The sequence below is a fragment of the Malania oleifera genome, chromosome 6 (assembly GCF_029873635.1).
Source record: "Malania oleifera isolate guangnan ecotype guangnan chromosome 6, ASM2987363v1, whole genome shotgun sequence".
Classification (NCBI taxonomy): domain Eukaryota; kingdom Viridiplantae; phylum Streptophyta; class Magnoliopsida; order Santalales; family Ximeniaceae; genus Malania; species Malania oleifera.
In genome coordinates, this window is record NC_080422.1 from 93166403 (window position 1) to 93188654 (window position 22252).

At 36.4% G+C, this 22252-nt stretch overlaps 1 pseudogene; it reads right to left on the reverse strand.

Annotated features, from left to right (window-relative positions):
- Positions 1-12399: 12399 nt before the first annotated feature.
- On the reverse strand, positions 12400-19622 carry LOC131158710 (pyrophosphate-energized vacuolar membrane proton pump-like; annotated as a pseudogene).
- Positions 19623-22252: the final 2630 nt, after the last annotated feature.

The following is a 22252-nucleotide window of genomic DNA, read 5'->3' on the forward strand; positions in this document are numbered from 1 at the left end:
CAAGTTGTGTTAGCTTTACTGTAATCCCAAAAGAGGGGGTGAATTGGTATTTTAAAAAATAATCTCCTATGTCAACCAACCAACAGCAGTATTTGATAGTTATGGTGCAACCCCAAGAGGAGGGGTGAATTGGGTATTTAAAATTTGTTGCCTAGGTCTACTGATGTAAACAACAATGTAATATATCTTAGGATTAGTCTACACAATTAACAAAAATCATACACATGTAGTAAAGATAAATGTGGAAATGTAAAGAACACGCACGATATGTTATCGGGGTTCGACCAACTGTGCCTACGTCCCTGCCTTGGCCACACCAGCACAAGGATTACCACTATTATGTTCACTTAAAATGGTGAAGCGGCACCTAATACAAATAGGTCAATTCAAGGGGCTGACCTCAACCGACACGCCTTAAGAGGATGACGCACCTAGCTTTCCTAACCAGATCTAAGCCAATCTAGGACTATTCCACAGGGCTAGTCTCCCTCTTCAGGCCTGTGCCTAGAATACAGCCAAAGTGTATAAATTGTTTGTACATAGAATTGTGCTTCAACACAAGCAGATGTATGCACCAATATAGCTCAGCCAATAATGCAAGCATGAATGATATGTAAATATGCTCAGTGCTCTAATGTGTGCTAAACACTCAATCACATATACATTTTCAGTCTAGATCTAGAGTGTATATCTAAGCAAGATTTGAAACACACTATTTGAATATCACAAAAATAGATTAGGGTTTCAAATATGCTAAGCAAGATAAATCAAGCAAACTTAATAGTATGTTTCAATGTGTAAAGCACAATGGAGTTGTTTGAAAGACTAGATTTTTGAGAAAAGATTTTTGCACACAAAATCTAGGTTTAGGTAACTTGCAACAATAATGCAAGAACCAAAACCCTCAAAGTCTTTCCACACTAGATTTATCAAATGAAATCGGTGGAAGAATTTTAGGCTATACTCTCAAGTAAAATCAATCAATCAATATACCAAAAGAGAGAATTAGCTAGAGAAATTTAAGCACAATAGCCTTATAGAGATACTCACAATGCTTAGAGAAAGAAAATGACGAGTATGTGAGTGTTTTCAAGAAGTATTTGGCTAATATAGGGTTTTTAGGGTTTTAAGAGTTGAGAGAATTTTTGCCCTAATCGAGTTTGCTAATCCTTGCAAATTAAGACAAATGAATGGGTATATATAGGCAAGGAGGAATTTTTGACTGTTGGGGACAAAGAGGGTATAATTAGATTTGTTTAAAAGACTATTAAGAAAATTAACCTAGTTTACCCCATTTAAAATCAATAAAAATATTTTTAACCCACGAGGTTCGGGTGCCCGAACAAACACAGTCAAAAATTCAATTTTTAGAGGTTCGGGTGCCTAAAAGAAGAGTCGGTTGGCTGATTCAAAGTTAGTAGCAAATGTTTGATAATTCGGTTGCCTGACTCTCAATTCGGTTAACAGAACTAGGCAGTTCGATCGCCTTAGCCTCTTTCGAACGTAATCGTTCGGTCGCCCGAGTAGTTGAAAAGTGCTCTGACAAGCATTCGGTTGCCCAAGGAGATACGTTCAAAATAGGTTCGGTCGCCCGAAACTAAGTCAACATGTTGACTTGTTCGGTCGCCCGAGCCCCTTTACATGGCATAGGTTTGGTTGCTCGAACGCTCTGAACCTTTTCAATTTTCAGTCCAATTTTAGCCAATTATAATTCCCTTGATATGAAGATGATAATGGGGACTTATAAGTGCATTTGTTTAGAGACCTAAGGACTTGCTATCCTACTAGAAAAATTTAGCGCCGGTTGACCTTCGGTGATCCCTAAGGTCTGTGTAGGTACCTAAAGTCCAACTATGGTCGTTTTGAGCATACCTACCTGCCATGCATGATGCAAATTATTACAAGCCATACACGTGCACAGTTCATAATAAATCACATCCCAGAATGAAGAAATAATCAAATGAATACAAAATACAACACATAGATCTTCATTCTTTGGCACGAACACCTCATGCCATCATAATATGTTTTTTAGTCCTAAAGCGTGCACAAGGTGAACCTACATGCAATTCTCAGTACAGCCATCAGTACCAAGAGTATTTGTTATAATCAAAACTGGGTGTGACCAATAAGATCAAAATTGGGTGTGATCGATAAGGTCAACAGTATTACACAAACCTAAGGTTAGTCTACTGAAGATAAAATAAATCAATGTATATTTAACGAAAATTAAACTGCACAAGTAATCTAATTAAGCATGCACAATAAAGTTATAAGGAGAGATGACACTAGATATGTTATCAAGGTTTGGCAAACTGCCTACGTCCCCGTCTTAGCTCACAAGTACAAGGATTACACTAAGGCTCACTTCACAGGTGGAGCGGCACCTAAATACAACCAAGTCAATTAGCATAGGTCTGACCTCAACCTTTACAACCAATCATTCCAAGCTAGATTATCACCACCTCACGCCATGCCTGGAATACAACCAAATCACCATATAATTTACATACAAATATTATGCTTCTCAATCGAGCATATTTGCACCAGTAATAATCAAAGCACACCAATAAAGTATGAATAATAAGCTCAATGGTGTATATGTGCAATCAACACTCAATGTAAAGATTATCTCAAATTTAAGCACAAAAGTGTATCTACAAGCTAATCTTTGAAACTAAGTATAAATAAAATTAAAAATCTCAATCACGGTTTTAGGGTTTCAAAGATTTGTACCAAGTGTAATATGAATATCTCAAAAATATTTTCTCAATATCAAACCAAAAAGAGATATTCAATTCTAAGCTTGTAAAATGATTTTTGCACAGACAAAAATATGAGCTAAGGTATCTTGCAATATGAGTGCAAAGACCACAAGCATTAAGTTTTGCCACTCAAAAGATTTATTAAATTAAATTTGGAGGGAAAACTAAGCTTAGCGCTCAATCCAAAAATCAACAATGCAATGAACAAATGAGGGTTTCTAGTAATAGCACACAACGAATAACACACTCACAAAACTAGATTTCCAAGAATGGTAGTATATGAGCTTATAGGGCTTGTATGTGAAGATAGGGCTTGTATGTGAAGATAGGGCTTAGGAAATTTCAGGGGACTTTTTGCTTAATCAAGGTGCTAATTAGGTGCTAGTCCAAGCAAATGAACCCCTATATGTAGAGAATGTTAAAATTATAACCTTTGGGGATAGACAAGGAATTATTAAACTTGTTTAATTTAAAATAACCATAGTAAAAATTAGGACAACCCGAGAGTTTCGGGCGCCTGACCCTCGGTTCGGTTGTCCGAACAGACACAACAAGAAAAGTTACTTTTCAAGGTTTGGGTGCCTGAATAAGGGTTCGGCTTGTTAGGCCGAGGTGATTTTCCAAAAGATCGTTGTTTAGTTGCCCAGTATCAAGTTCGATTTACTGAACTTGAAGATTTTGTAGCCCAAGGTAGTTTTGAACATGAGAGTTCGGGCTACCGAGTTGGTGGAAAAAGTAAGAATGGATGTTTGGTTGACTGAGGATGGTGGTGCCCTTTTCTATTTGGTCACCCAAAACCCATGTGCTTTAGCCCTTTAAATCATGATTTAATTCAGTTGATACCCATGATATTATATGTGATCTTGGGGACTATTTTATGTGTAAGTGCAAGGACCTAGGGTCATTCTAAGGTCTTTGAGCTTATTAATTTCTACATGCATGATATGCAATAAATATTACAGACCTTTCCTATTTTACTATTACAATCCCGAATTGAACATAATATTAATTACAATGAATGAATCTTTAGGGTCTTTATTTTTCAAGTCTTTATATGTCATCATGTGATCTTGCTAATATAAACCTACACACAGACTTGATAGACAATAAATTCCTGAGTATTTGTCATAATCAAAATTAGGTATAACCTATAAGGTCGACATTCTTCCCTTTTTTGATGACGACAAACACATCATGTAAAAGTGGGTACAACCTTGAAAGGCTCCCCTTGTCAACGTGCATAATGAGAAGTTTAAACATGTAAAGTTCAAAAACATTGTTCAAAAAGTACCTAATTTTGCCCCTTCTCCCCCTTTTGGCAATAGCAAAAAGGGCTACTCTATGTATAAGGCACATAAGCAGGGCATTGAGTATGACATTTATATACAGGATATGATTGGGAAAGTTTTTAGAAAATTTGGCAGCATGTCATTTGAAAATAGAGCATTTTCCCAAAAATACTTATATAGAAATGACTTGATTGAGTTTTAAATTAACAATTTATCAACAACTACCAACTCAAACAATTTGTTGGCCTAAATACGGTTCACAACTCTTAATTTTGATGATAACAAAGGAAGGTTATTTAATTTGCTTCAAAGTTGTGGTGTTTCGGGTAAAACATATATTGAAGCCTAGTATACCTCACAATGAATCATTTGAAAGCTCATATCAAATTCAGGCGATCAATATGGAAAGCTCAAGGATAAATGAAGCACAGAATTTAAAACAATAAAGATTTGAAAGCTCATATGAAATTCAATATTGAAAGATCAAGGATCATTGAAGCTCAAAAACAAAGAGAACTCAAAGCAACAATGAAGAGTCAAATGTGTCATTAGGAAAAGCTTTGTAAGTACTTCAAGTATATTTCAAGTATGCAATTTTTGTTGAAGCTCATTAGGAAAAACAAACTTAGAGACCTTTTTGTAAATTTGGAAAATATTTTTTAAAGAAAACAAATTAACATTCCAAGAAATGAGGACCAAGGAGAGTTAGTTCAAGTATACTTTGAAAACCAGAATTTTGTCTTGACAGGAGCCTGACTAAACTTGTTAGTTGGCTACCAACTTAAGGGTTTTTTAAATACAAAATAGAAGATCGTCAAGCTACTGTGTGGACCTTGATAAGCACTAGACGAGGTAATTTGATAAGACCTTGACAGCTACTGTGGGTTTCATCAGGCTACTATCACCCTACTGCCTGTTTTTTTAAAACTGAGAATTTCAGTGATAGGCGCCTGACCACATGGTGACAGGCGATTGTCACCCTATTTCCTATGAAAAATACCTGTGTATTTTATTGAAAGGCGCCTGATCAGGCTACTGCCACAAGGCAAATTTCAAATTTTATAACGGACAAAGTTTTGAAAAATTTGATTACTTGGGGCTCACACTCAGTTAAAACATGGACAAACTTAGTGTTCTTATCTACCCTACTCTTTAATTTCTGCACTATATTTATATTTTTGGATGCTAAGTGCAGGTTGCAGGGCTTAAACAATGAAATTCAAATAAAACTCTTAATTTTAGAAAGTACGTTTCAATTAAACGTTTGCGGAAACCCACAAGGGAGTACGTTGGTTAATTTGCAAAAATCTTGATTAAGGGAACGCAATACAAACCAAATCAAAATAGGGCTTGCATTCATATTACAGGGCTATTACCAAAAAGATGAAAGCAATTCAATAAGTTGCAACCTTTTGGGTTTTTTGGTTATTAGCATTGATCATTGTGTGGTTGGTTTGATTGTTTAAATTTTCAATAAAATTGTTGTGTGTTTGCTTTTTGATTGTTAATTGGTTGAGTTACTTAAGTTTTGGTTATAAAGTACTAAACAAATAAGTAAAGGATTTAAAAAGAACTTAAAATTTTTAAATAACCCCATTCACCCCCCTCTTGGGAACACTATTCTACTTTCAATTGGTATCAGAGTCAAGTTGTAACAAATCCTAAAAGTATTTACACAAAGATCTACATAGCAAGCATAGGAATAGCTCCCTTTGGAGAGGGTCAATCATCAACCCAACCACCAATCTTTTGTGGACTAAATTATACTTTCTAGAAACAACGTATGAGAATCTACCTTCAAACTATGGATTAGAAGGCTTGGAAGGTTGTCACGGATGGTAACTTAATTCCTACCAAGTTAATAGATGAAGAACGGGTTCCTAAATTTAAAAAAGAAGTAACTGAACTTGATCATAAATTGTTTCAAACAAATGCAAGTGCAATTAATGCCTTATATTGTGCAGTAGATACCAATGAATTTAATAGAGTCATGGCTTGCAAAACTGCTAAAGAAATTTGGGACAAGCTGAAAGCAACCTATGAAGGTACCGAAGATGTTAGAGATAATAGGATCGACATGCTAATTAGTGAATGTGAAGCTTTCAAAATGAATCCAAACGAATCAATCACTAGTATGTACACTAGGTTCACCTACATAGTAAATTTTCTCAATGTAATAGGGAAAACATACTCTACCTATGTAATGATCTGTAAGATTCTTAAAGGTCTTCCACCTATATGGAAACAAAAAGCTACGGCCGTAGCTGAAGGAAGAAATTTGAAAAACACCTCCTTAGATGAATTAATAGGTTCTCTCCTCACATATGAAATGACAATGAATGAAAAAAGTGGAAAATCTAAAGCCCAAGAAGCTGTTGCTTTTAAAGCTTCAAAAAAAAAAAACTCTAGTAGTGAAGAAAAAGAGGATGAACTAGTCTTCATATCTAAGAAACTTGCAAAAATACTAAGAAGGAAAAATAAGTTCAAAAGAAAAATCCAAAACTCAAGTTCAGGTGAAGAAGAAACCAATGAAAAGAAATCAAAGAATAAAATCTCCACATGTTATAATTGCAAAAAGGATGGACACATAAAATCGGAAATCTACTTGGGATAATCTAAGGATGGACACATAAAATCGCAAATCTAATTAAGAAAGATTCTAAAAAGAAAAATAAAAATACAATAAAAGCCACTACTTGGGATAATCTAAGTACAAGTAGTTCCAAATCAAGTGACCAAGAAGTTGCTTATACTTGCTTTGTGGCATGGGACGATGACGAAGAATAAAGCTCTTCATCCAAATTGGTTAATGGTTATAGTAGTGATTCATCTAATGAATCCAATGATGAGTGTATGTCATCTTATGAAGAACTTCAAAATGATTTATTCAAAATGCATAAAATGTTAGTTAATGTGAATAAACGATACACATCATTGAAAAATAAGAATAAAGGAGTTATGAAAAAGTTAAAATCCCTTAAACTTGCTACAAGTGAAAAAGATTCAAAAATCAAGAAAATGGAAAATAAGAATGAAGTTATGATAAAAGAGTTAGAATCTATAAATCTTACTGAAAAAGAAAAAGACTTGAAAATCAAGAAATTAAAGAGCAATAATGAAAAGTTGATGAAGGAAGTAGAAGACTTGAGATCCCAAAACTCTATGGAAAAATGGGAAAGATCTATATATTTCTAAATTAAAAAATAAAATCAACAAAATATATCAAAATCAAGAAAAGGGCAAAAGTATACAAAATTCAGAAATTTATGATCTTAAGAAAGAAATTGAGGATCAAGCCAAAATCATTTACAATTTCACTAAAGGAAAATAAAACTTTGACAAAATGATTGGCTTACAAAGAATGTCTTTGAATAAAGAAGACAAAGGATTCAATGGGATTGAAAATACAAAGAAAAAAAATCTTTACATGGGATACTTTACAAAAGCATCTAAAGATTATGCTAGCACGTCTTCAAATGCTTACAGTGACACCACATGCTTTCTTTGTAAGAAGAAGGGACATATAAAGTTTGAATGTTCATTGAAGTGAAAGAGTGTAAAAACTAAACAAGTATGGAGAATAAAAGAAACAACCTTTATTAAACCATCCAGACCCATGAAAATATGGGAACCTAGATAAAAAGCCTTGTTCAGATCATGAAAAATCTTAGTGAAGAGTTTATGAGCTTATTGAAATAAATAAAAACATAAATAACATTGTTGGCCAAAATCATAGTATGATTCATACAAGCCTTAAATTAAAAAGTATTTAGACATATGAAGCTTGGGAACTCATATGAAATCAAAAAAAATCCGAGCTTATTGCTTGAGATTTTTAATTAAGAAAAAATATTTGAGAATGAGAACAAATTGAGCAATATTGTAGTACAATGCACATGAAAATGTTATGCTCCATCCTTGAATGTTATGTTGATATGCTATATGCTACATGTGTATATCTTGAAATCTCCAAAGACATGAAAATGATTGATGATTTGTGGCTCACTATATATTAAAAATTTGAGCATGGAGTTATTAAGCCTAATTTAGAAGCATAAATTTTGATATATGAATATGAAATTAATTCTTGACCATACATGCTAATGATGAGCAGTGCATAATGTGACGTTAGCATTAGTATCTATAAAGTATACTGGTATCCATAAAAATATCAATTAATATTTGAGCATGACAAGCATAATTATATCCATGAGCATGTTACGACATTGATATGATGTTGGTATTTGATATTAGTATCGATGAGCACATACATGATATTAATCAATGTTTGAAACATGGGTGATAAATTTAAAAACATAATTGGTATCAAATCTGAATGTAAATTCAAGGGGAGTCATATGACTTATTGCTTGTACTATGTTTTGTTTCTCCCTATTTTTTCAATTATTTTTTAATTGGTATCATAAATTTTAATTAGTATTATTATTTAATGTTTTAATTGGTATCACAAATTCAAAATTTCATAAATTAATAAAATTTTTCAAAGAGGGATAATGCTGTTAGTAAAGATATTACAACACATATATGAATTACAAATATAAAATATGCATGACTATTTGACTATCGAAGCACACTACAAATGTCATATTGAAAAATTATGAATTGAGTGTGTACATATGCTTGATATGCATGTTTTCATATGCTCAAAATATGATTTTATTTGAACTTAATCATTTTTAATGTTCTACTCTTTTTTATTAATATCAAAAGGGAGAGAAGTTTTGAACAAAAATTGAGCATGTTTATGTTTATGATATCTTTTATGAAATGATGATTATGAATGAGCATGCATGATGTTTAATGATTATGAATGAGCATGATGTTTATGAAATAATGATTACGAATGAGCAGGCATGATGAAATAATGAGTTTATAAATATGCACGATGAGCATAATGACCTTTTCAATTTATGAAATGAATGCTATAATAAAATTATGAAGTATATGAAACTATGTTATAATGTTAACTTTGAAGTTTTATACTTATTGTAAGGGGGAGCCTTTTAAGGCTTACCTATTTTTGCTCCTTATTTGTCATCATCAAAAAGGGAGAGATTGTCGGCCTAAACACAGCTCACGACTCTTAATTCTGATGATAACAAAGTACGGTTATTTAATTTGCTTCAAAGTTGTGGTGTTTCCGTAAAAACATATATTGAAGCCTAGCATACTTCACAAGGAATTATTTGAAAGCTCATATCAAATTTAGGTGATCAATGTGGAATGCCCAGGAATAAATGAAGCTCGGAATTTAAAACAATAAAGATATGAAAGCTTATAGGAAATTCAATATGGAAAGATTAAGGATCATTGAAGCTCGGAAACAAAGAGAACTCAAAGCAGCAATGAAAAGTCAAATGTGTCATTAGGAAATGCTTTGTAAGTACTTCATTTATATTTCACGTATGAAATTTTTGTTGAAACTCATTAGGCAAAAGAAGCTTAGAGACCTTAATGTAAACTTGGAAAATATTTTTTAAAGAAAACAATTTAACATTCCAAGAAATGAGGTGCAAAAAGAGTTAGTTCAAGTATACTTTGAAGACCAGAATTTTTTCTTGATAGGAGCCTGACTAAATTTGTTAGTTGGCTGCCAACTTAAGGGTTTTCAAAATATAAAGACAAAATATCGCCACGCTACTAGCTGGACCCTAACAGGCGCCTGACGAGGTAATCTGAGAAGCATGTCTGGGTTTCATTAGGCTACTGTCACCCTAGTGCCTGTTTTTTAAAACTGAGAGTTTCAGTGACAAGCATCTGACCACAAGGTGATAGGTGACTGCCACCCTACTACCTGTGAAAAATACTTGCGTAATTTATTGACAGGAACCTAACCAAATTTCATCAGGCTATTGCCACACGGCAAATTTCAAATTTTATAACGGACAAATTTTTGAAAAATTAGATTGCTTGGGGCTCACACTCGGTTAAAACTTGGACACCAGTCCAAGTAAACTTGGGGAACAAATTAAATGATTTTCTACATCTATAAATAAGCCTCAAGACCAATGAATTCCATACCAAGAATCAAATTCATCATTCAAACTTTCTCAATTGCTCTCAACACTCCAAGACTCTCTCACTATTATCTGGTGCACAAAATTTTCTAAGGCTTTGCTGATTCTAAATCACCAACCTTGTGCTACAATTTTGAATTCTTTCAATCATTGAAAGAACTATTCAGTGATACACTCTCTTGAGCTTGAATCTAAGTTTCGTATTTGAATTACTTTGAAGTATATAGATTATATTTGTACTAATCAGCTCTTTTGAGAGCATCTCTTGTACACCTTCTTTTGAATCTTGTCTTGTAGATTGATTGACAGTTCAGGTGCTTGAATAGTTGGACCGAATGAGAGGATATCATTTGGAGAGGCGCACTCTAGCCTAAATGAAGGAGTGGTTATAATAGTGTTGTTTCGCCCAGAAAGGAACTGATATAATGGAATCCTTTGGTATTTGCCAAAGGCGAGGACGTAGATTGGGGATAAACCGAATCTCATAAAAACTTGGTGTTCTTCTCTACCCTACTCTTTAATTTCTGCACTATATTTATATTTGTGGATGCTAAGTGCAGGTTGCAGGGCTTAAACATTGAAATTAAAATAAAACTCTTCATTTTAGAAAGTACGTTTCAATTAACCATTTGTGGAAACCCACAAGGGAGTACGTTGTTTAATTTTTGAAAATCTTGATTGAGAGAATGTAATACAAACCAAATCAAAACATGGCTTGCATTCGTATTATAGGGCTGTTACCAAAAAGCTAAAAGCAATTCAATAAGTTGCAACCTATTGGTTATTTTGGTTATTAGAATTGATCATTGTGTGGTTGATTATTTAAATTTTCAAGCAAATTGTTGTGTGTTTTTGTTTTTGATTGTTAATTGATTGAGTTACTTAGGTTTTGGTTATAAAGTACTAACCAAATAAGAAAAGGATTTAAAAAGAACTTAAAATTTTTAAATAACCCAATTCACCCCCCTCTTAGGAACACTATTCTACTTTCACAGTTCAGTATGGTCAGGATGGAAAACATAAATATAACTATTAACATGCTAGATATATGATAGCTATGCATTTGCAAAACACATACAAACTCATAAGTATGAAACAGAGATAGATTTAAAGTTCAGAGCTATATATTTTCTTTATTAAGAAGCTCCCCCTAAGTTTGTACACTCTATCAAAAATCTAGGAGGCATCTCTACCTTGCATTAGACATAGCTCATGTCTAATCTGTATGAACCTATTTTCCTGAAGTGGTTTGGTGAAAATATTAGCCCACGGCTCATTTGTGCACACAAACTCAAATGCAACATCCCCTTTCTGCACATGATGACAAATGAAATGATGTCTAATTTCAATGTGTTTTGTTCATGAACATGAGATAGGATTTTTAGAGATGTTGATTGCACTAGTGTTGTCACATTTAATTGGAATCGTATCATAGTGCAATCCAAAATCCATAAGTTGTTGTTTTCCATAAAGCGCTTGAGCACAACAACTCCCAGCCGCAATATATTCTGCTTTGGCAGTGGATAAGGCAACTGAGTTATGTTTCTTGGAGAACCAAGAAACCAGAAATTGTCCTAAATAGTGACAAGTGCCACTAGTGCTCTTCCTATCAACCTTACTACCGGCAAAGTCAGCATCAGTATAACTGACAATCTCAAATGTTGTATGCTTAGGGTACCATAAGCCTAATTCTATAGGTCCAACTAGATACCTAAGAATTCTTTTGACTGCTAATAGATAAGACTACTCAAGAGCATCCTGAAACCTAGCACACATACACACACTAAACATGATATCAGGACGACTAGCAGTAAGGTATAGGAGGCTACCATTCATGCATTGATATAATTTCACATCAACAAGGACGCCTTGCTCATTTTATTAAGTTTGGTGGAAGAACTCATAGGAGTACTAAGAATTTTACCTTCCATATCAAATTTCTTTAGCAAGTCCCTAAGATATTTAAATTGGAAAATGAAAGTCTTATATTTAGCTTGTTTAATTTGAAGTCCTAAGAAGAAACTCAGTTCACCCATTATGCTAGTTCCAAATTTACTTTGCATACATTTGGAAAACTCATTACACAAATCATCATTAGTTGCTCCAAAATAATATCATTGACACAACTTTGAACAAGGAGCATATCATCATGTTTAGATTTAATGAGAAGTGTCATGTCAATTTTGCCCCTAGAGAAACCACTTTCTAATAGAAAACCACTAAGCCTCTCAAACTAAGCTTTTGGAGCTTATTTCATTCTGTACAAGGCTTTGGACAATCGGTATACATGATCAGGATATTTATGATTTTCAAAATCGGGTGGTTGTTCTACGTATACCTCTTCATTTTATAGCCATTTAAGAAGGCACTTTTAGCACCAATTTGATACAATTTAAAGTTCTTAAAAGTGACATAAGAAAGCAACATACGAATGGATTCCAATCTAGCTATAGGAGCATAGGTTTCTTCAAAATCTATCCCTTCTTTTTGATTATATCCCTGGGCAACTAGGCTAGCTTTGTTCCTAGTTACTACCACATTCTCATCTTTCTTATTTCTATATATCCATTTAGTTCCAATAATGGTATGATTATTTGGCCTAGGAACTAGGGTCCACACTTTACTTCTTTCAAATTGGTTAAATTCTTCCTACATTGACATTACCTAAGACTCATCTTCTATGGCTTCCTTAATATTTTTGGGTTCTTCCTGAGATAAGAAAGAAAAATGACTAACTAGGTTTCTTAAGGAGGACCAAGTGGCTACACCACATGAAGGTTCACCTATAATTTGATCTAAAGGATGGTTCCTAATGAATTTCCAATCCCTAGGCTGTTCTTGAACATCACTTTCGACTTTATCATTTTCAATTGATTTATTATTTGCTTCTAAATTGATATCAACATTATTTTCAATAGAGAGCTTATTTAATCCTTTTCTTATATCAATATCATCTTCATCATCTTTTTTAGAAAATGGATAAGATTCATCAAACACAACGTGAATAGATTTAATAATAGTTAATGTTCTTTTATTAAAAATTCTATATGCTTTACTATTAAGTGAAAAACCTAGGAAAATACATTCATCAGATTTAGATTCAAATTTCCCTAGGTATTCATTATCTCTAAGTACAAAGCACTTACAACCAAAAACATGAAAATAAGAAATATTAGGTCTATGGTTGTTCCACAATTCATATGGAGTCTTATTAAGTGAAAGCTTGATTAACACCCTATTCATACATAACATGCAGTATTCACAGCTTCTACCTAGAAATATTTGGGTAATCTATGTTTATTTAGCATTGTCGTGCCCATTTCTTGTGGGGACCTATTATTTCTTTCTACAACTCCACTTTGTTTATGGGGTCCTAGGTGCAGAAAAATTATGTGAAATGTCCTTTAAGTCACAATAGTTTTTTAAATTATGTGATTTTGTAGCCTTTTTCATTCTGAATTTTTCAACATAATTTAGTGAATTGTTCACAAGATTCATCTTTGTGAGACAGAAACAACCCCCATGTGAACCTAGAATAATCATCCACAATAACAAAGGCATGCAATTTACCACCAAGACTCTGAACTTGATTAAGACGAAATAAAACTATGTGTAGCATTTCAAGTGGTCTAGTAATTGTCGCGACGTCGTGGACTCAGCTCAGAAAACCACTCTCTGGAAAAAATGTGTACGAATGCGAACTGGGAAAATGAATGTGTATTTTGAAAATATGATTTTTTTTTTTCGTGGAAAACATGGTGTATAAAGTCACCACTAACCCTTGGAAGTGCGGTTAGAACACTTGATTGCTATCCCGTTAGGGGTAGAATCGGTCTGCATCACCAGAGTCAGGCTTGGGAGTACGATTACACGAGGGGAAGGTACTAGCACTCCCTACGAGCCTATTCTTACGAATGGTACCAGATTAATAAAAAATTATTCCCAAAATAAATCTAATAAGCCTGTCAAAATTACTCCCTTTCAAAAATCAAAAAAATGAAAATACTATATAGGTATTCCCTCAGAATTGGGGCAACCAATACTCCGAATAGTCCATACCCTTTGTTGCAATCATCGAGAGAAAAAATCAAGAAAATAAAGTACAAAATACGCTCTTTGGGGTTTTGAAATCCGTAGGTTTTTCTAAGTAAGAAAATACTATTTTGGGAGGTTTTTGAAGTTTGTTCAGGATGAAAATGATTTTCTAAACCTAAAATTTTTTTTGTGATTTTTCAAAGTGTGAAAGCATTTTTTGTAACTTTTCAATATTTTTCCCGAACTTCAAAATAACACAAATAATCAATGGAAATCAAAGTATGAAAGTATTTTTGGGATTTTTTAGAATTTTGCGACTTTTGTGGATTTTCTGGATACATAAATAATAATATACAAGTGAAATGGAGAAAACCGGTGTGAATTGGTTCTGAGAATGATGAACTGATCAAACGTTGACCGGTTCGAGGGAAAACCAGTTTAAGGTCTTGGTTAAGACCAATGAGTCAACATGCATTGCCTTACACGTGGACTGTGTGTGTTCAAGTGTAGGTTAGAGTGCACGAATGATGCACAGTGCACGAATGCCTATGTACGCGAGTTTGTGTGAAACGACACGCATGTATGTGCATGACCACGTGAATGTGTGCATGAGACTATAGTGTACCGACATGAGTATATAGATATATGAGTACGTGTGTGTGAGAGCGTGTTTGAATTTATGAAAGTGTTGCATGTGAGTGTTAAAGCGTACGAACGAGTACAAATGTACTAGTGTGGGTGTGTGAATGCCTGCATGCATGTGTGTATGTGTGATCATGAATATGTGAATATGTGAATGTGCGAATGCATGAGTATGGTGTGCATGTGTACGTGAAAAATTGCGTGCATGTATGTGCATGTACATAGGAGGGTACATGAACGCATGCACGAATGAGTACGTGAGGGGTGGTATGCATACATGAGTGGGTGCGTGTGTAAGTGTGTGAAAGAGAGTGCATGGGGTAGTGCATGGGTGATGTACACGTAGGTGAAGGTCCACGTACCCGCGGACTATCTGGTCCTATCCATTCCTCTACATATTTTCAATAAGAGGCGTCCATTTATCAATGACCTATCCTCCTGCCCTGCTACCCAAAGACCAATAGCCACACACAGGAACAACTGCCAGTTCCTAATAGCCTTCTGAGTACCAAAATTGAAGGTTGTGACTGAGGGTGAGAGGGTAATCCAGCTAACAACCCTATTTCTCACAGTCATAAGAATGGTGGAAATAAATAAGCTGTTTTTTCAATGACGAGTCAGTTTCCTTGATAGCCTTGATTTCAAAGAAATCAGTTGTGTAAAGGGTGGCGACCAAACAGACCAGAATACCCACGGAACTAATAAGCGAAGAATAGCACATTGCAGTGAAATCATGATGAATTCCAAAGGATGATATGGAAGCAACAACAAGAGCTGCTCAAAATGATTCAGCATATGAGTCGAAAAGTTCAGACCCCATCCTGGCAATATCCCCAACGTTGTTACCAACATTGTCAGCAATCACAACAGGATTTCTTGGGTCATCTTCTGGGATGCTTCTTTCTACTTTGCCCGCAAGATCAACGCCAAAATCAGCAGCCTTAGCACAGATACCACTCCCAACTCTCCCAAAGAGAGCCACGGAAGAAGCACCAAGACCATAACCAATGACAGTCTCGAGATTGAACAATAGCACAGCTTGAAGAGATTGAACAATGTAAAGCACCAAGAGATCATTTGCCGTAAGGAGAAAACCCATTGCTGCACTAGACCGGAATGCAGCAATAAAGGCCTTTCCTACACCCTTTTCTGCTTCTAAGGCAGTACTTGCATTTGCGTATTTAGCAATTTTCACGCCGAAGGGACCAGAAACTACTGAAGTGACAACACCAAGTAGGAAGGACGAAAACACTAAAAACAGTTGTGGCAATGGTTGGCTAGCCCAGATTATGTGGGGTTAGTGGAGTGAAGTCGTGAAGTGAGTGTCAAGTGTACAGGTGTGTAACAGTGTACATGCGCGAGGTTGACGCAGAGGCCTACGCTCTGCAAGATGAGACAGAGGAAGTGGCTTCATGGCCGACATATCAGTTGCGAGCACATGGAAGCTGTATATGCATTTCAAAATCCCATGCACGAACAAACAAAAAACCTGAAACAGTAACACTTTCAAAGTTCAAACAGGCAAACCGAACCACCAAAGAGCAGAGCATTGGACAACACCCTCCACGCACATTTCGAACAAGGAACGAACTAACTTGATGATACCGAACAACCAAACAGATCATTCAACAGTGATGGTGGTCACAAATTTGAACATGCAGGAGTAGTCCAAAGGGTATGACAGACACCAACAAAACCCGGATAAGAACAAAGGTCGACAGACCTGGAGACCCGAACCTAAGAAGAAAATAATCCAGATCCCCAACAAACCTTCAAGTAGATCGAGCGAAAATGAAATAAAGAGACCCGAACAATGACCTCAAAGAAAACCCAAACGGCATATACAAAGAGAGTGAACGAACCCAGCACCTGAATTCAACTTGACATATTCCTAACAAACTAATCACCAAAACAAAGCCTGCTCCGGATCTAACCACGCCTAAGAACCGATAAAAACGAAGCTTCAGGATAACAAACAATACACATAAATGACCCCAACAGTATCTAAGAGTGTGAGCTTGCCTTACATTTCACATCCTAAATCGGTATCACCAAGAACCAAGCCTTCTCGTTCTGAAGACGGTTCTTAAAACCTGCAACACTCCGGTGGACATGCAAGAATTCCATCAAAAACTCAAGAGTCAAAACAAATACAGAAAGGAACTCACCCGGAGAGACGCAGATTACTCCTTTGAAGATTCAACCAGAACACCAGCATAACACAAAAACATCTTTGACCAAAGTAGCTCGGTGTGCGAGGAGAACAGAACGCTGGTGAAACTTTCTGCGTTGCCGCCGAGATGTCTCGGCCTTCTCTTTTTTGGTGGTGATGACAGAGGTCAAGGTGCGGAGAGGCTATAAGAGAAGTGGGTGGTTAAGCAGAGGGAAGATGGTGAGAGTGAGGTCGAGAAGGAGATCTGCTGAGTCTGTTGTGTGCAAGTATGAAGCAGAGAGAGAAAGGGAATGTGGCTGGGGGAATCTGGGTGAGTGAGAGAAGGTTAGCTGGGTGGTGTTGCTGGATGTGGATGGCTGCTACGTGTAACTGGAGGTCTTTGGTTGGTGGCTGGGCCGTGTGGTCGGAGCTGGGAGAGATCAGAGAAAATGGAACGGAGGGTGGGAATGATTTGTGAGGTGTGGGAAAGATCAAAGAAAATGCAGAGTTGGGCTCTGCCAAGATGACGGGTGAATAGTGGATGGTTTCCCCCGCTCTTGTATGCGCTGAGGCTTTCTTTGTAGAGAGGCCATTGGCACTAGAATACTTCTTCCAAATCGGTTGCAACTTAAATCCGCTTTCCCCCAACTATTGGCGGTTTGGGCAGGAGGGAATATGGGGCGGCCTGATGCATGTGCCAATCCGTTGGAAGCTCTTATTATTTGCTTAGCATTTTTCTCTTTTTTATTCTTTTTATACATTTTCTTTTGTATTCATTATTTTGGTTGACCAAATTTTTGTTCCTAAAAAGAAAAACCAGCATTTGAAAATTAAACCCCGGTTCTCGAGAATTAGAAAGACGCGGACTTGACAGGACGACTCGGTAAAAGCTCATTTTAAAAATTAAACGACTTGACTCCAAATTTTGAAAATTTTTAGAAAATTCAATTTAAAAATTGAAAATGCTCAATTTGACAGATTCAATTTTAAAACAAAACGAGACTTATATTTTTTGAAAATATCAGGACTCAATCTTAAAACAGGACTCCAATTAAAAATACTAGGACTCAAATTAACGCACAGGGACTCCATTAAAATAAAGGGACTTGGTTTTAAAATACCTGGACTCAATTAAAAACACTTAGGCTCGGTAGGCACATCGAGACTCAACGAAACCAAATCAGGGTTCTACAAAAAAACAACGAGACTCATTGAAAACAAAACCGGGACTCAACAAACATACCAGAACTCAATGAAAACAAACTAAGACTCAATCGGGTCTCTCAGGAGGGTCCTCCAATTTTAGGGTACGGGGTCAACTTTATGTATCGAGTCTTCTCGGGGTAGCCTGGTTAAAATTGGGGTGTCGATAACTGCCCCCTCTTTGTAGGCTTTGTTGTTTCAAAGTGACGATAAGAACTCTCCTACGTTATTTGTAGCAACAAGCCTGCAAAGATAAAAGACACTTATTTTAACTAGGTCACGCCACTATTTAGTGTCTATGGGTCAATCATGTGTCGTTTTCATCAAACAGGGAGGGGGAAGATGACCAATAGGATTGGATGAGAAGGTTACATTTATTTTGGAGAAGTTAGTAGTTAGCAATTTTCGGTTAGAAGTTAGCGGGGGTTAGTAATCTGCGTCAGATGTTGGGGTTTAGACTAGAGAAATGGAGTGTCAGATATAGGAATCCGAGTTATGAGGGTGAGGAGACGGTGAGCTTCGGCATATTCAATTCAAGCTTGCAAATCACAAGAGGGTAATAGGCCTCGGAATATTCAATCTAGGTTTTAGTGCCTCACAAAGGGACGACGTGCCTTGGAATATTCAACCCAGGCTTGTGCATCACAAGAGGGTGACGAGCCCAAGAATATTCAATCCGGGTTTTCGCACCTCAGAAAGGTAACTTGGGCCATGCCATGAGTGATAGATGATCACTCAGGTGTTGGCTACCCCAAGGTTTTTTCCTTTTTGGAAAAATGTCTTTTTTAGGTTTGAAACACAGTTGTCCCGCTGGGGATGATCAATTGGGATCAAAACCCGAGATCCTTTGGAAAATGTCCTCAAATGTAGGGCTTTGAGTCACTCCACTGGGGATGATCAATCGAGTGTTGAATCCCGAGATCTCTTGGGCCACAAGCATTCAAGTGCAAGATTCTAGGTCCCAAAACAAGTTGCCCTGCTGGGGATGATCAATTGGGAGTCAAATCCCAAGGTTCTTTAGCCATTTTAGGTTTCCCGATTTGAAGCTTGAAAACTAATGCCTCAATTGGTTCCTGGGGTCGGCTGCCCCAGTCTCTAAACATGTCAAACGGTGTCTGGGGTCGGTTGTCCCAGTTTTAAGCATTTTCAAGACGAGGATGGTTCAATTGGGGACATCAAAAGATTATTCAAAAGCCTACTCCACGAAATAAATATGGATGAAATGCTTTTTGTGGCTGTATATATGCATATTACTACATTGTGATGCTTGAATGTAAGGGCATGTTGTCATATGTACATGATGTCTGTTGCATGATATGTTGGTATGTCTCTACCTATGATGCGAATGCCTTTCCTTAAATGCTTGAAATGCATGAGGATGTGTGAAACGCATGAGGATGCATGGCTTTTCTTCTCCCAAAGCGATTGTAGTCCATAACTCAATCCAGGATCTTGGCCACACTTTTATGTTCTAGTCTGATATGAAGGTACCTGACATCGCTATGCGCTCAATTCACATTCTAAAGGGAAAACGCTTGAATTGGATCCAATGGGACAGCCCCAGTTACATTCATTGGTCATTGAGCTTTGCTATGTTTCAGATTCCAATAGGTCTCGAAATCTTTCCCAATGTATTATTGCCACTGGTTTTGGCCATTTTTAGATTCAACAAGCGCTCGCAATCTACCCCAATGTCCTCTTTCCATTGATTTTGGCCATTTTTTAGTTTTCATTAGGCACTAGAAAATCTACCCCAATGTCTAGCTGTCGACACTTCAGAATCCTAAAGATATTCAAAATCTGCCCTAGTGTTTGGCTTCAAAACTCAGAGAGTGTTTAGAATTTGCCCCGATATTCGGTCACCAATGCTTCTGGCGATTTTTAAAGCTTGAAAGAGTATTCCAAATCTGACCCGGTATTCCTTCATTATTGACGCTTGACATGCTTCAAGTTCCCCACGGGTGCCTGAACACTCTCTTGGTGTATTGGGTTCCTAACTTTTGACTTCAATAAACGAGGGATTCCTAATAATGAGAATGATTATGCATTTATGTCATTATTGTGCTGACTCAAAATGTCAAGTTGTGCAAAATAGTTGTCTTGTTACGTTCAAAGTTTATTCCGAGAAAAAGATAAGTTTCACAATAGTGTTCCCTATCCTTAAAGGTATCGACATTAATTTCTGAGAACTAACCCTCCTTTTCTCGCGACAACTGCCCCAGTTTCAATTAGAAGGAGACCGACCCTTTTGGCATTGTAAGGTTGAATGGTGCCCTTTATTCCATTGTTTGCTTAAGGTTCATTTTGGTGCTTTGCTCACGTTTCAATCTCTGGATGGTCTTTAAAACTCGAGAAGAAACATAGGCTAAAGGATTTAGGTTTTCAGAAGAATAGGGAAACCAAGGCTTATAAATCCCATCCTATGACAACAAATTTTGCCCTAGTTTGGGGTGAGACGTTTTTGCAATAATTTGACCGAACTCGTCCTTTTGAACAAGCTGATTACATACCTTTTCAGGATCAGATCATAACGTAGTTCAGACTCAATCATTGAGTCTGACAAATCATTTGAGACAATAAAGTGTGCCAATCTGGTCAAGACTTATGTTTGGACTGTAATGTAGGCTCCGGGTACTGGTTAGAGAAGAAAAGGGTATAATGTGGCTCGAACTTTGCTAATATTTGAAAGGATAATCCTTGGTCAATGATCACATCTTAAGCACGTCCCCTTTTGTTTTCCTTCTTTTTCACCTTTTTTCGCATTTTCTTCTTTTTGCTTTCCTTTTTATGGAGGATCCTTCATTTCTATTTCAATTTGAACACCATTTGGGGACTGAATCTCTTTTAAAACTACCCTAATGTGGGGTGTGATCATTTGATGGGTTAATCAAAAACTGAGAATTTTTAAGCTCAAAGGGGCTTACAAGGGTTTTCTTCAGTCTTCCTTTTGGGTAGCGGAAGCAATGGCTTGCCATCACTTCAGTAATCAATTGTTATCTCGCATAATTTTCCAAACCCTTGAAAACCCCAACCCAGTTTGATTTTTGGAAATGACTTTTTGTAGAAAACGATTTAATTTTTAAAGTTCAAAAAGGTTCACCAAGTGATTAAAATACATTGGGTTCTTTAGAGGAAAAATTAGTGGTCCAAAGATGGCCATCCGTCATTCAATCGAAGCCATGAGTAAAGAGAGAACACTATGATCTTTTCATTAATTTATTTTGACGATGTAGAAAGCAATCAAGCATAATACTTCTTTACATCATCGGAATTAACAGGATGTAATAGGTTGGTTCCATCCATATCTGACAATAGTAGAGCGCCCCCTGAAAATGCCTTCTTTATCACGTAAGGCCCTTCATTGTTTGGTGTCCATTTGCCATAGGGATCCGTATGGATCTGTAAAATCTTCTTCAATACCAGGTCCCCCTCTTGGAACTGTCGGGGCTGCACTTTTCGATTGAATGCTCTTATCGTCCTTCTTTGGAACAATTGTCCATGGGCTATAGCAGCCATCCTCTTTTCCTCAATCAAGTTTAACTGATCATATCGAAATTGTACCCATTCTTTCTCATCCAACTCTGCTTCTATTAAAACTCTCAAAGATGGGATTTCAACTTCTATTGGGACCACTGCCTCAATCACGTACACCAAAGAGAAAGGAGTAGCACCTGTGGAGGTTCTTTTTGTAGTCCTATAAGCCATCAGGGCGAATAGAAGCTTGTCATGCCAATCTTTGTAAGTTTCTGTCATTTTCTCCAAGATGTTCTTAATGTTTTTTTTGGCCGCTTCCACCACCCCATTCATTTGTGGCCTATACGGCGCTGAATTGTGGTGCCTAACCTTGAATTGATTGCATAGTTTGGTCATTACTGCGCTGTTCAGGTTGTTGGAATTATCTATGATAATCCTTTTAGAGATTCCATATCGCTAGATCAACTCGTTTTTGATGAAACGACTTAGTACAATTTGTGTGACACTGGAATACGAGGTAGCTTCTACCCATTTAGTAAAATAATCAATTGCCATGAAGATGAAACGGTGTCCATTACTGGCCTTTGGACTTATTAGCCCCATCACATCCATGCCCTAAGCTTAAAAGGGCCAAGGTGCAGAAAGAACATAGAG